A 12,271-nucleotide genomic window follows, 5' to 3' on the forward strand; every position below is an offset into this window, starting at 1 on the left:
AAAAACATTACGTTTGATTTGCCAAAGCCTGAACTATCAGCAGCAAGAAGTAATGAGAATAAAACAGAGCGTGTTCATACTTTTGCTGACAGTCATGGAAGAGGTATGGCCGAAATTGTAAAAAACAGATTAAATAGTGCTAATGTTTGTGGAATAGTGAAACCTGGTGCGAAAATTCAGGAAGCCGTAGCTGGCTGTGATCCTGAAAGAGTAAAAAACGATTATGTGATTATAATAGGTGGTTCAAACAATGTAGCCTGCAATGAAGATTTTGATGTCACACGATCACTCAAGGAGAAATTAATGGCTCTTCAGCATTCTAAGTTATTTGTTGTGAATATTCCAAAGATACATGACTTAATACCACAATTCTGTGTAAATGAAGCTGTTATTCAAAATAACTCTAAATTAGCGAAGACTTGCAAACAATTTAGCAATACTTCTCCTTCCCTCTTTCCTGACGAGGCAACCATTGGTTGCGAAAGCTAGAATTTTGTGTGTATGTTTGTGTTTGTTTGTGTGTCTATCGACCTGCCAGCGCTTTTGTTTGGTAAGTTTCATCATCTTTCTTTTTATATATATATATATATATATATATATATATATATATATATATATATATATATATATATATATATATATAAATAGAGGGAAACATTCCACATGGGAAAAATATGTCTAAAAACAAAGATGATGTGACTTACCAAACGAAAGTGCTGGCACGTCGATAGACACACAAACAAACACAAATATACACACAAAATTTTAGCTTTCACAACCAACGGTTGCCTCGTCAGGAAAGAGGGAAGGAGAGGTAAAGGTGAAAGGATGTGGGTTTTAAAGGAGAGGGTAAGGAGTCATTCCAATCCTGGGAGCGGAAAGACTTACCTTAGGGGGAAAAAAGGACGGGTATACACTCGCACACACACACATATCCATCCACACATATACAGACACAAGCAGACATATTCAAAGGCAAAGAGTTTGCCCAAATTTGTGCAGAAGTCAGGGTTTTTTACTTATTTACTTATGTGGGAATGTTGTAACCCACTCAGTAATATAAAGCTGTCACACGGTGTGTAAGAGTAGTTGCATGTGCTGGTGTGAATTTATCTGCTGTCCCTTATGCTATTAATGTTATAAACTTGGTGAAGCAATGATATACATGCTTGAACATAAATTTCATATAGCAGGGGTGGTAAATATTTTAACAGCCTCAAGCAAAATGAATTCATTAAAAAAACGTATGGTCAAGCTTTCTACAGTAATGATTGAATGTATCATGTTTCATCTAAATTCAGTGAGAGTCCACTTGCAGACAACCAGTTATTAATTTTCAAGAAAATATTGTTCACAATTTTCTTCTGCTGATGGTTTGATTATAATATTTGCATCATTAGAAAAGAGAAATATTTCTGCTTCTTGGATATATGATAGAAGATCATTTATGTATAACAAGAACAGAAGTAGACCCAATATTGGTCCCGACAATACACCTGTAGTGATTATTTCCTATTCTGGAAGTGATGTTTCATTGTATACACTCCCTGAGTTAATTAACACAACATTCTACATCCTTTTAGTGACACAGTGGGAAAACCAGTTACCAGCAAGATCTCTCAATACTATAAGGAAGAGTCAGGGTCAGAGTCATTCACGTGTGGGTGCCTGAACATACCATGAACAATGTATATTACAAATTGTCTGAGTGTCATCTTAACAATGATGGCCACCTACAAGACATCGTTTTTGAAACATGAACAGTACATGAAATCAGCCATACGGAAGGATTTTGTTATAGTGACTGAAAATCATTTACAGAATAATCCTTGGCTTTTCTATATCGAAATTGGCCTGTTTTTCTGTCACTCCTTTTGGTAGAAGAGTTGCTTGTACTTGCATTGGTCAGTTGTCTAGGTTGTTGTTAGACAGCTGCAGCATAAGTCTGAGTTGCCAAGTCCTTTCTCCCTGCCAGGTTTTTTCACCTGGTGGCAGAAACTGGTGCCAAAGATTGACTAACCTCCTCTTCAACAACTTGGATTTTCTCCTGATGTATGGGGTTGACATTAATGACTAATAGCATTCTATAGCAGCCATGATTGCCAGATTAAGTAAGCAACAGAGAGTCTGTTGCATACTTAATCTGGCAATCCTGGCTGCTATGAAATGCTATTTCGGAATGCTGTTTCTCTCTCACTACCTGGCATGTTAAAGAGGCATGGTCATGATTGCCTTCCACAACTGCTGCATGGACTACATTTAGAGGCCTATCATGCTTGTTTTGTCTAGCTCTTTTCCGTTCCACCTACTCGATGTGCTGGGACCACATGATGAATTCTTCTGTTGTTGTGACATCTTACATCATTTCTTCTGTGATCATTTCATCAAGTGTGGGATTCTACCAGCTTCTGTCATATTAGGAATCACAATTTGACGTAGGGCCAAGACATTTTGTTGGCATGACTGTGTTATTTCCCCATGATATTGGGCTTGTTTCTTTAGCTGTTCTTCCTCTGTGTGAACCTGCTGCTGATTATTTCCAAATGTTTTCTCCAGTTTTCTCCAATTTGTCCCAGCTATTGAGCTCCTCTTTCATGTTCTTGAACCACTGCTGGGCTGTGCCGTGCAAGTAAAAGCATACATTTACCAAATGTACCAGGTCATCACACATGTTACATTTGGTGGCTTGATGGAATCCTTTAAGCAGTTTTGTCAGAGTCTGATCAGCAACCCTGGAAAATGCTGATGGATGCCTGAATTGCATCTGACTTGTTGCTGTTTTGGAATCCATAGGTACAGTGAATATACAGATCTTGGGAGGACATACTGCCTGTATTCTGGTTCCTGTCCAAGTAGGCAACGGCGTTTATGTTGTGTAACTGGAACCATGATTTAAAGTTTTGAAGTACCCATCATCTCCACGAAACAGTGTCACGTTGTAACTACACGTAAGTCCATATCTGGAAGTATGGTCATCTAGGAAGTACAAACTTAGCACTGGAAGCACATTTATTACAAACACCAACACACAGCCAGAACAGAACTGAACTCCTGGATAGAGAATGCTGCTATTTATACAGACATCAAATATTTGAAGATATACTGACACTACAAACAAAAGAAATTTCCAGAAATGGTAAAAAATAAATAAAAAAGTAAAATTAAAAATAAATGCTTATTTCCTTAACTTTCTGAATAGTATGAGAGTAAATAGTTAACATTCACAGTGGGTTTTCATCATTAATCATTCCAGAAAATGCTTGGTGTCAATATAAGTTCATGTAATTTATTTTTATTGGCCTTTATGTGCTCAATTTAAGTCAAGTGACAGGTTATATCACACAAAACCATAAATTTTGAATTTTCACATCAGTGACTAAAAACCAGTTAGATGAGGGGCAACTGAAGATAGAAACTTTTGGCGATGGCAAAATATACAAGAGGTTCAAACGGTTCAAATGGCTCTGAGCACTATGGGACTCAACTGCTGTGGTCATCAGTCCCCTAGAACTTAGAGCTACTTAAACCTAACTAACCTAAGGACATCACACACATCCATGCCCGAGGCAGGATTCGAACCTGCGACCATAGCTGTAAAAGAGGACAGGGAAAAAGCTTTTCTAAGGAAAGATACATGTGGTGGATCTTACACTAACCCAGAAGCATATAAAGTTGTGATCCTGTGCCAAATGCAGTAAGAACTGTGTGAACCCTGTGTTGGAAAAGGAAAGTAAAAAGACTTTCAGTGTGTGTGGTGTACTGTGAGTCCACTGCTGCACAACCGTACTGACCTGGCTGGCCTGTGGCAAAAAGTTGTTGGGCTACCAAAGCCCAGTGAGAGTATGTTAGACTGATGCCAATGGAGAAGCTGTGAGCTGTTTGCTCTGTTCAATATACATTCTGAAAATCTGAAAAATTTTTGTGTTCTGAGAACGAGCTTTCAGAAAGTATATGTCATGATTTTGTTTATATGACTGCATTATGCAGCCCCCATCACATAGTGAGTGGGTGTGCCCACTTCATGTGCATGCACACTGTTTACCATAATATTCATCTTTTGTATTTGCAGCTCTTGTATTTTATCTGTGTTTGCAGTTAAAATTATTGGACATGAGTTCCATCTTTTATGCAAAACACTGTTTTTTCTTGTTGTCCATTGCAAACAGAAACAGACAATGCACTAGATTTTCTGCATCTCACCATATGAAAAACAAACACCACCCATAAATTCATAATATTCAGGAAATCAACAACCATGCACACCACCATTTACAATCTATTGAACCACCTGGTGGCACATAAGCAAGGAAGCTTCAGATTCATGCTCCACAGATTGAACAGAACTGTGGGAGTAACAATTCGATAGTCGACAGGACACTGAAAGATTCTCTTTGCAAGTGAGGTTCTTTGGAGGAAACAACCAGTGTTCGTTTCCCGCGTTAACGTATGTATCGATTGTGTTTGTGCGGTACAATAAAGGTGGTCGTTCACAGTATAAAATCCACACAAGTGTTTTCCTTTATGTAGTGAAATTACTCCTACATAAGTGGTGACCCCATAACTAAGCATTGTGACAGTAGACAAGTTTCTTCAGAAAATTTCCACGACGTCTCGTATCGACATGTCGTCTGCGCAGAACCTCTTCCGCGACATCGACGGCGTCATCCAGAATATCAAGAAGGAGCTCGACACGATGCAGCAAAACCCTCAGTTCACAGTGCCACGGACGCCTACATCTCAAACAGACTTCGCCCACGACGTTACGTTTCCAACCGCGCCGCGTGTGCCAGCCGTTCCCACACTGTCGCCACAGGACATTGCATCCTACAACCAGCCCACAGGACATGCCGATATCCGACCAAATGTGCTCGCGTTTTCATCACCCGCGTCGTTACCGCTCCCATGAGTTTCGCACTTTCCGTTCGCTGGTTATTGTAGCCCACCCACGTTGTGGTTACAAATTCGGCCCCCACCTTTTGTTCCCGAACGTCCGGAAATTTGGTTCGCTATTATGGAGAACATTTTCGTGCAGCAACAAATAGTCGACGATTTTGAAGAGTTCACACTAGTGATATGCAACCTGGACCAACGTGCGTCATCAGTGGTATCAGATATAATTATGCAACCCCCACCACAACAAGCCTACGCCACTCTCAAGACAGCTTTAATTTCGCGTTGTACAAAACCTGTGGACCAGCGGATAACACAGTTCCTGTACCACGAGAAATGTGGTGACAGGTCGCCGTCATTTATGTGCTATGGTGGACCCTTCTGTGTTCTCAGACACATTACTTGTGCACATATGGCAACAGCAGTTACCTCTGCAGGTGTACTTAACCTTAATTGCTTACGAGGGTCGGCCATTAAGCGAGTTGCTGCAAGTGGTCGATAGAGTGCACTCCCTGCTCAACTTGCACGCCACAGTGGCTGCCGCCACAACCACCTGGGCCAACGACACCAGCCTAGCACGGCCAGAGCCAGTTGACGCAGCACCTCCAGCTTGTGCTGCCACGAGTACACGTCGAGCGCCGGACGCGACCAAAGATTTCCGGTCTCTCCGCGCTGCCATCGATCAGCTGACCACCCAGCTGCAGTGGCTAGAGCCACGCGACGTTGTGGCGGCTTACACACACACGCGTCATCGCCAGCCGATGCGCCCGCCGCATCACGCAAACAACGGCACCGGTTATTGCTGGTTCCACCAATGTTTTGGCGCGCAAGCTACGAAGTGTAAGGCGCCATGCTCACACCCAAACGCACCCCATGGCTTGCTTTAGGTGCAGCCGACCGTGACAACAAGCAACTGCGCCTAAACTCACAGACTCATGGAAGGAGAACACCTCCATTTCAGCACGAGCCTACATTATGCGGCTCGACTTCTCCCACAGCTGTAAGGTACGCAGCTTCACAAAGGCTTTTCGTTCCTGATCGCTCTACAGGATGGATGTTCTTGGTTGACACCAGCTCAGATGTCAGCACTCTGCCTGTAAATTTCTTCCCTTCAGACAAACGCACTGAAGAGACCGCTTTGAAAGCAGTCAACGATTCAGTCGTCCATACATATGGACAGAAAACACTGCCAGTGGACATTGGGCTACCAGAAAAATGCAACTGGACCTTTGTTATGGCCGATATCGACCAACCTATACTAGGTGCTGATTTCCTGGCAAAACATGCATTGTCAGTAGATTTACGCAAGTCACAACTCGTCCATTCTGCCAATGGATGGGTTATTCTGGGAATACAAGGACGTCCGACCTCTCACGCATGCCAAAGGGTAGATAACCTCAGTGCACCCAACTGGGAGGACACCATAGCAACGAAGGAATCTGGCTGGCAGATGGCTCAAACGACATCAAAACAGTTGACGACACAGCAACAGGCCCTTGCTGTTTCAACCGCAAAAGCGACACCCAAACCAGAACATGGAACAAGAAAGAGCAGGACAAAACATGAGACGGTGCACCACATCCGTACAACTCCAGGTCCACCAGTCACCTCATGTGTTCACAGGCTTGCACCTGATTGTTTGCAGGAATCCAAGGCCATTTTCAATGAGATGCTACAGGAAGGAACTATACAGCCATCCAACAGTCCGTGGTCCTCTCCTCTGCACCTCACCCGTAAAAAGAATAGGTCATGGTGCCCATGCGGTAATTATCGAGCTTTGAATGCCCGAACTGTTCCAGACAGATACCCTGTGCCACATATACAGGATTTCACACATTCACTGGCCGGGACAACCATATTCAGTGTTTTGGATTGCCTTGGCCGGACACAACAAAATTGGCAAGCGCCCACTCCCATGGACACCCGAGATGGACTCTGCTTTCAAGGCACTGCAAAACAGCCTTCACAACGCAGTGGGGCTTGCACATCCTGCACCAGGAGCTCAGCTAGCCCTAGTAGTGGACGCAAGCCAAGTTGCAATCGGTGCAGCACTGCACCAGAGAGTGAAGGGTCACTGGCAGCCACTAAGTTTTTTCTCACAAAAACTGCAGATGAGTCAAACTCATTGGAGTGCATACGACAGGGAACTCCTCGCAATGTATGAAAGTGTCAGGCACTTCTGCCCTTTCGTTGAGGGCAGGCAATTCACCATATACACTGACCACAAACCTCTCGTGGCAGCTTTCTACAAAGTCAGTGATTCATGTTCCCCCTGCCAGGCCCGCCATATAGAGTTTATATGCCAGTTTTCAACAGACATGCATCACATCCATGGTGCCGACAACATTGTGGCCGACTATTTCTCACGTATTAATGGGATAAGTCCAATGTTGGATTATTCTGAATTGGCAAGGGCACAGGCTTCAGATGCCCAGCTGCAGTCCTTGTTGGTGGACCCGTCCACTGGCCTACGTTTACAACTTGTGGATGCCCCCTGCAGACCATGTAAGGTATGGTGCGACACCTCCACAGTTAGGCCACGCCCATACATCACCCCCCAGTTCCGAAGAAAGGTATTCGACAACATTCACAACCTGGCACACCTGGGAACCAATGCCTCAGTGAAGTTAGTGACGGACCGTTTTGTGTGGCCTTCAATCAAAAAAGATACACGGGAGTGGGCCCACAGCTGCTATCAGTGTCAACGTAGCAAAGTGGGACACCATGTTCATGCTCCAGTAGGACAATTCCCAACCACAACAGCACGCTTTGGGCATGTACACATTGACTCTGTTGGACCCCTCCCCCCTTCAGAAGGTTACAGGTACTTGTTTACAGCAGTGGATCGTTGCACATGATGGGCAGAGGCTACACCAATCAGGGAAATTTCTGCAGAGACTACTGCACGGGCATTCTTGGAAACTTGGGTGGCTCATTTTGGGTGCCCATTTTTTGTTATGACCGACCAAGGATGCCAGTTCGAGTCGACACTGTTCCAACAGCTGTCGAAAATCTGCAGCTTCCAATGAAACCAGACTACTAGCTACCACCCGGCCAGCAATGGTTTGGTGGAAAGGTGGCACCAGACTTTAAAGGCTGCCCTGATGTGCCACGAGGACTCATGGACTCAAGCGTTGCCATTGGTTTTGTTTGGGTTATGGACCGCATTAAAAACAGACATCAATTGTTCCTCGGCAGAGTTGGTATATGGAGAACCACTCCGTGTTCCAGCAGAATTCCTAGCACCAGTACCTCTCCCGGATGACACACAACTACCCCACCTCTTGCAACAAATGAGGAAGCAGGCAGAGATGCTACGTGCAGCCCCGACGTCTCAGCACGGCACGCATCCAGTGTTCATACACAAGTCCCTCGATACTTGTTCCCACATCATACTCCGCACAGACCTGGTACGTCACTCATTACAGCCACCATACACTGGACCATACCAAGTGTTAGGACGGGACACACACACACACAATGGATATCCTCCTCCAGGGAAAGTCGACCAAGGTTTCCATTGAGCGGGTAAAACCCGCTTGGACAATGACAGCACCGACTACAGTCTCACAGACAACTTCAGACACAACTCGCACCAAACCCACACCAACCACAGAACCAGACAGCTGTGACCCACCGGAGCCCCACACCAGGGGACCTAATGCAGCAACGGAATCATCAAGCAGCACCCACACCCGCACTATCCACACTCGGGCAGGCCGAGAGTTGAAGTTTAAGTACCCCACCATACCTGGAGCTCCGCAATTCAAGGGGGGGAGGGGGGCTGTGTGGGAGTAACAAATCAATAGTCGACAGGACACTGAAAGATTCTCTTTGCGAGTGAGGTTCTTTGGAGGAAACAACCAGTGTTCGTTTCCCGCGTTAACACATGTATCGATTGTGTTTGTGCGGTACAATAAAGGTGGTCGTTCACAGTATAAAATCTTCACAAGTGTTTTCCTTTATGTAGTGAAATTACTCCTACAGAACACCCATAAGCAAACAGAATTACACACAGGAGCTAAACACAATACAACAAATAGCAATAAAAAATAGTTATGAGACCCAAATGATAGAGAAATTAAACCAACAAATTTGAAAAAGGAAAAGGAACAAGTGCACCACACACCTCATGAAACCTTACACCACACGGCACACAAACAATGACCGCATGTAAGACACAACTGTACAACAACATACACACACAAAATGGCACATACTCTCCTACAATAACAAAATTGTCCACAGAACAGCCAACACATTGAAGAAACAGGGACTTCAAATAGGACACAGGTCAGACAAGATAAGGAATACATGAATTACCACGCAACACTTGCCAATTAGTACTCAGAGCACCACAGGGCCCTATAAAGTAACAGCACATGTAGCATGTTTGCTGAACACCTAATAGCCCTTAACAACCCACCCAACTACAATAGCAACAGATTTCAAAATACTGGAATCAAGCCTCATCCTTGATAAAAAACTAAAAGCAGAAAAAAACTACCACATACAGAAGGCAGTAGCAGAAGGCAAACAAGTTTTAAATGAATACACTAAAATCCGGAATGGCACATTATTTAACACTTCAAAGGAACTTTATGGAAAAGGCAATACAAACAGTATGCACACACACACAAATACACACACACACACACACACACACACACACACACACACACACACACACACACACACACACACACACACACCACGAAGCCCCACTTGTGAACAAATGAATACTGACGTGTTTAGGACACACAACAACATTATTTACACTGCATTTTGCAAAGCGAGAAGGCATTTGTTAAATTAAAATTATACAAAGTACAAACCAAAACTATACAGAGTACATCTAATATGTGTGTGCAGAATCTCAGAATGTGAAGGAAGTAGAATCTGTCTCAACAAAAGGTGAGTAATAACAAATGCACATGCAAAGCATTTTGCCACACTAAAATCACATTTTAAAAATCAAGGGAAGTATTAATTCGCTGATAAAATACACATGTAGATTTTTTTGGTTTGCAGATGACAAGCTATAGGTGCAGGACACCATACAGATGGTCCTGCAAAACCATATAATGTAATATCAAGGAAAGAACAAAAATGAACAAAAACTATCTTTAGGTGTCATTTTGTTAGATCAGTTGCAACCTAAAATATATTCACTTTTTACAGTTTTTCAATATACAAAACCCACTGATGATGGCACAGAGTTGGCAAAACATGTTTGAGTAACAATAAAAAACAGTGTTTTGCATAAAAGATAGGACCTTTATCCAATAATGTTTACCATAAATAACTTCATAATATCCATGAGCAAAATGGTACAGTGATGTAGGCAGGTAGTATGGTCAAAACACCATCTGATCATCCAGAATTTGGCTTACTGTGGCTTATATGAGCATGGGCTTTCATGGCTGGATAAGATTATTCTGAGAATTCTTATTGAAATAAGTGCGGCTGAACTATGTTAACTAAGATGAATATTGGAATATTCTCATAAACTCCACACTGGATTTCCTTCCCCTCCATGTTCAGTTCAGGTCTCACACCGTATCTCCAGTTATCTTAGCATTGATGGGTAATTAAACTCTACCTTTCCTTTTCTTCAGCTAATTTCCCCTCATGGGAAATCATGAGAAATAAATGGGTGCATAAGTTCATTGTGAAGGAAGGAAGAAAGAGTGACATTTACTGTTTCATCATAATCTGTGTAGTTAGAAGTGGAGCACTAGATGAGAAGTGTGTAGAAGTTCATCCATGGATTTATTTGAGGTAAATTGAGATTTGCATCCTGCTCTTCCAAAATATAATTCCAGTGTGTTAATCATTGTGCCACTTTGCTTTTAATAGTTTGTTATGGCCTTCACAGTCAACGTGAAAAGATTTACAAATAAACCACATACTTTCCTTTGTTCATTCAGTCCTTGTGCTATAGAACATACAGAATTCCTGTGTTAGTAGACCTGCAAAGGTTATTCCTGTGTTAGTAGAGCCACTTTTTCTAAACTCATGCTGCTCTTCATTCAGTTTAAAAAAATTGATATTCTGTTTATAGACCGAAAGTTACCAGGATCTTTTTTGCCTATATAATCATTAAGAATGTTTTACTATGCTTCAGTCATTATCCTCCCTCCACTACAAAATTTGTGGGAATCTATAATTCCCTCACTAACTGGTCACCATCTGACCATCTTGGCGTAAGATTCCTATGGTTTGCTAAATTTGCTTCAGACAAAGAAGGAAGATTAAGGTTTGTCTCATGAGTGACAAGGTGATTAGAGATGGACATGTGAGACATTTGCCAGGTTCTTCACAGGTATTGGTATTTCTAATGAACTTAATATAAATTACACTTGTAACTTTAACCACCACTTCACTTAAGAATAATTCATAAATACAGTAGCAGGTATAATGCTTAATTTCTGTTTTATATTAGAAGATATTCTGTGTTGTTAGAAATAGTACTCGTACTTTTTTTCCCTTTGAATGATTATGATCAGTAAATGTTCCCATTACTTCTGTGTAATGGTTGGGTTCTTTCTAGATATTGCCAGCTTAAAATCCTCTTTGTGTCATGACACGCTAATACAAACAAAGTGTAGTTACTATTAGTAACAGAATTGTTGCAACTGAAAGTACTTCTTAATCATTAGTTAGTTGCCACAGTCAGGCCCAGTGTACCATGTGCTTCCTTGAGAGTTCAGCTCCAGCTGTGTCTGTACACTGCTCTCTTGTTGCAATTCATCCAGCATTTCTACTTCCTGTAGATCTTTCAAAACATGATCCATCCACCAGATCTTCCCAATGGTTTAATGTCAATTATTTTGGTACTTATCACTATTTTTGGCCATGAGCATTCAGGAATACAAACAGTGTGACCTGCCTGTTGTAAATATATTAATTTCATTACATCTACAGTGTGGCAATGGCCTTGCCGCAGTGGATACACTGGTTCCCATGAGATCACGGAAGTTAAGCGCTGTTGGGCATGGTCGGCACTTGGATGGGTGTCCATCCAGGCCACCATGTGCTGTTGCCATTTTTCGGGGTGCCCTCAGCCTCATGATGCCAATTGAGTAGCTACTGAACTGAATAGTAGTGGCTTTGGTCAAGAATACCATCATCACGACTGGGAGAGTGGTGTGCTGACCCCACGCCCCTCCTATCGGCATCCTCCAGTGAGGATGACACGGCAGTCATATGGTCCTGGTAGGCCACTCGTGGCCTGAAGATGGAGTACATCTACAGTGTATGGCTGATTGTACATAGTACAGAGTTCAAAATTTTGATTCTCAACTTTTTCTAGCAACAAAGGGCCCAGAGATGTTATGAAGGATTTTTTTTTTCAGACGTGTTAAGAAACACTGACAAT

General features: G+C 42.6%; 1 protein-coding gene and 1 pseudogene across 1 annotated transcript in view; one reads left to right on the forward strand and one right to left on the reverse strand.

Moving 5' to 3' along the window:
• Positions 1–12,271, reverse strand: part of LOC124776112 (vegetative cell wall protein gp1-like) — a 180,981-nt gene that overhangs the window by 129,230 nt on the left and 39,480 nt on the right. The window lies entirely within an intron of this gene.
• LOC124778962 lies at positions 11,821–11,938 on the forward strand (annotated as a pseudogene).

Source organism: Schistocerca piceifrons, chromosome 2 (genome assembly GCF_021461385.2).
Source record: "Schistocerca piceifrons isolate TAMUIC-IGC-003096 chromosome 2, iqSchPice1.1, whole genome shotgun sequence".
Taxonomy (NCBI): Eukaryota; Metazoa; Arthropoda; class Insecta; order Orthoptera; family Acrididae; genus Schistocerca; species Schistocerca piceifrons.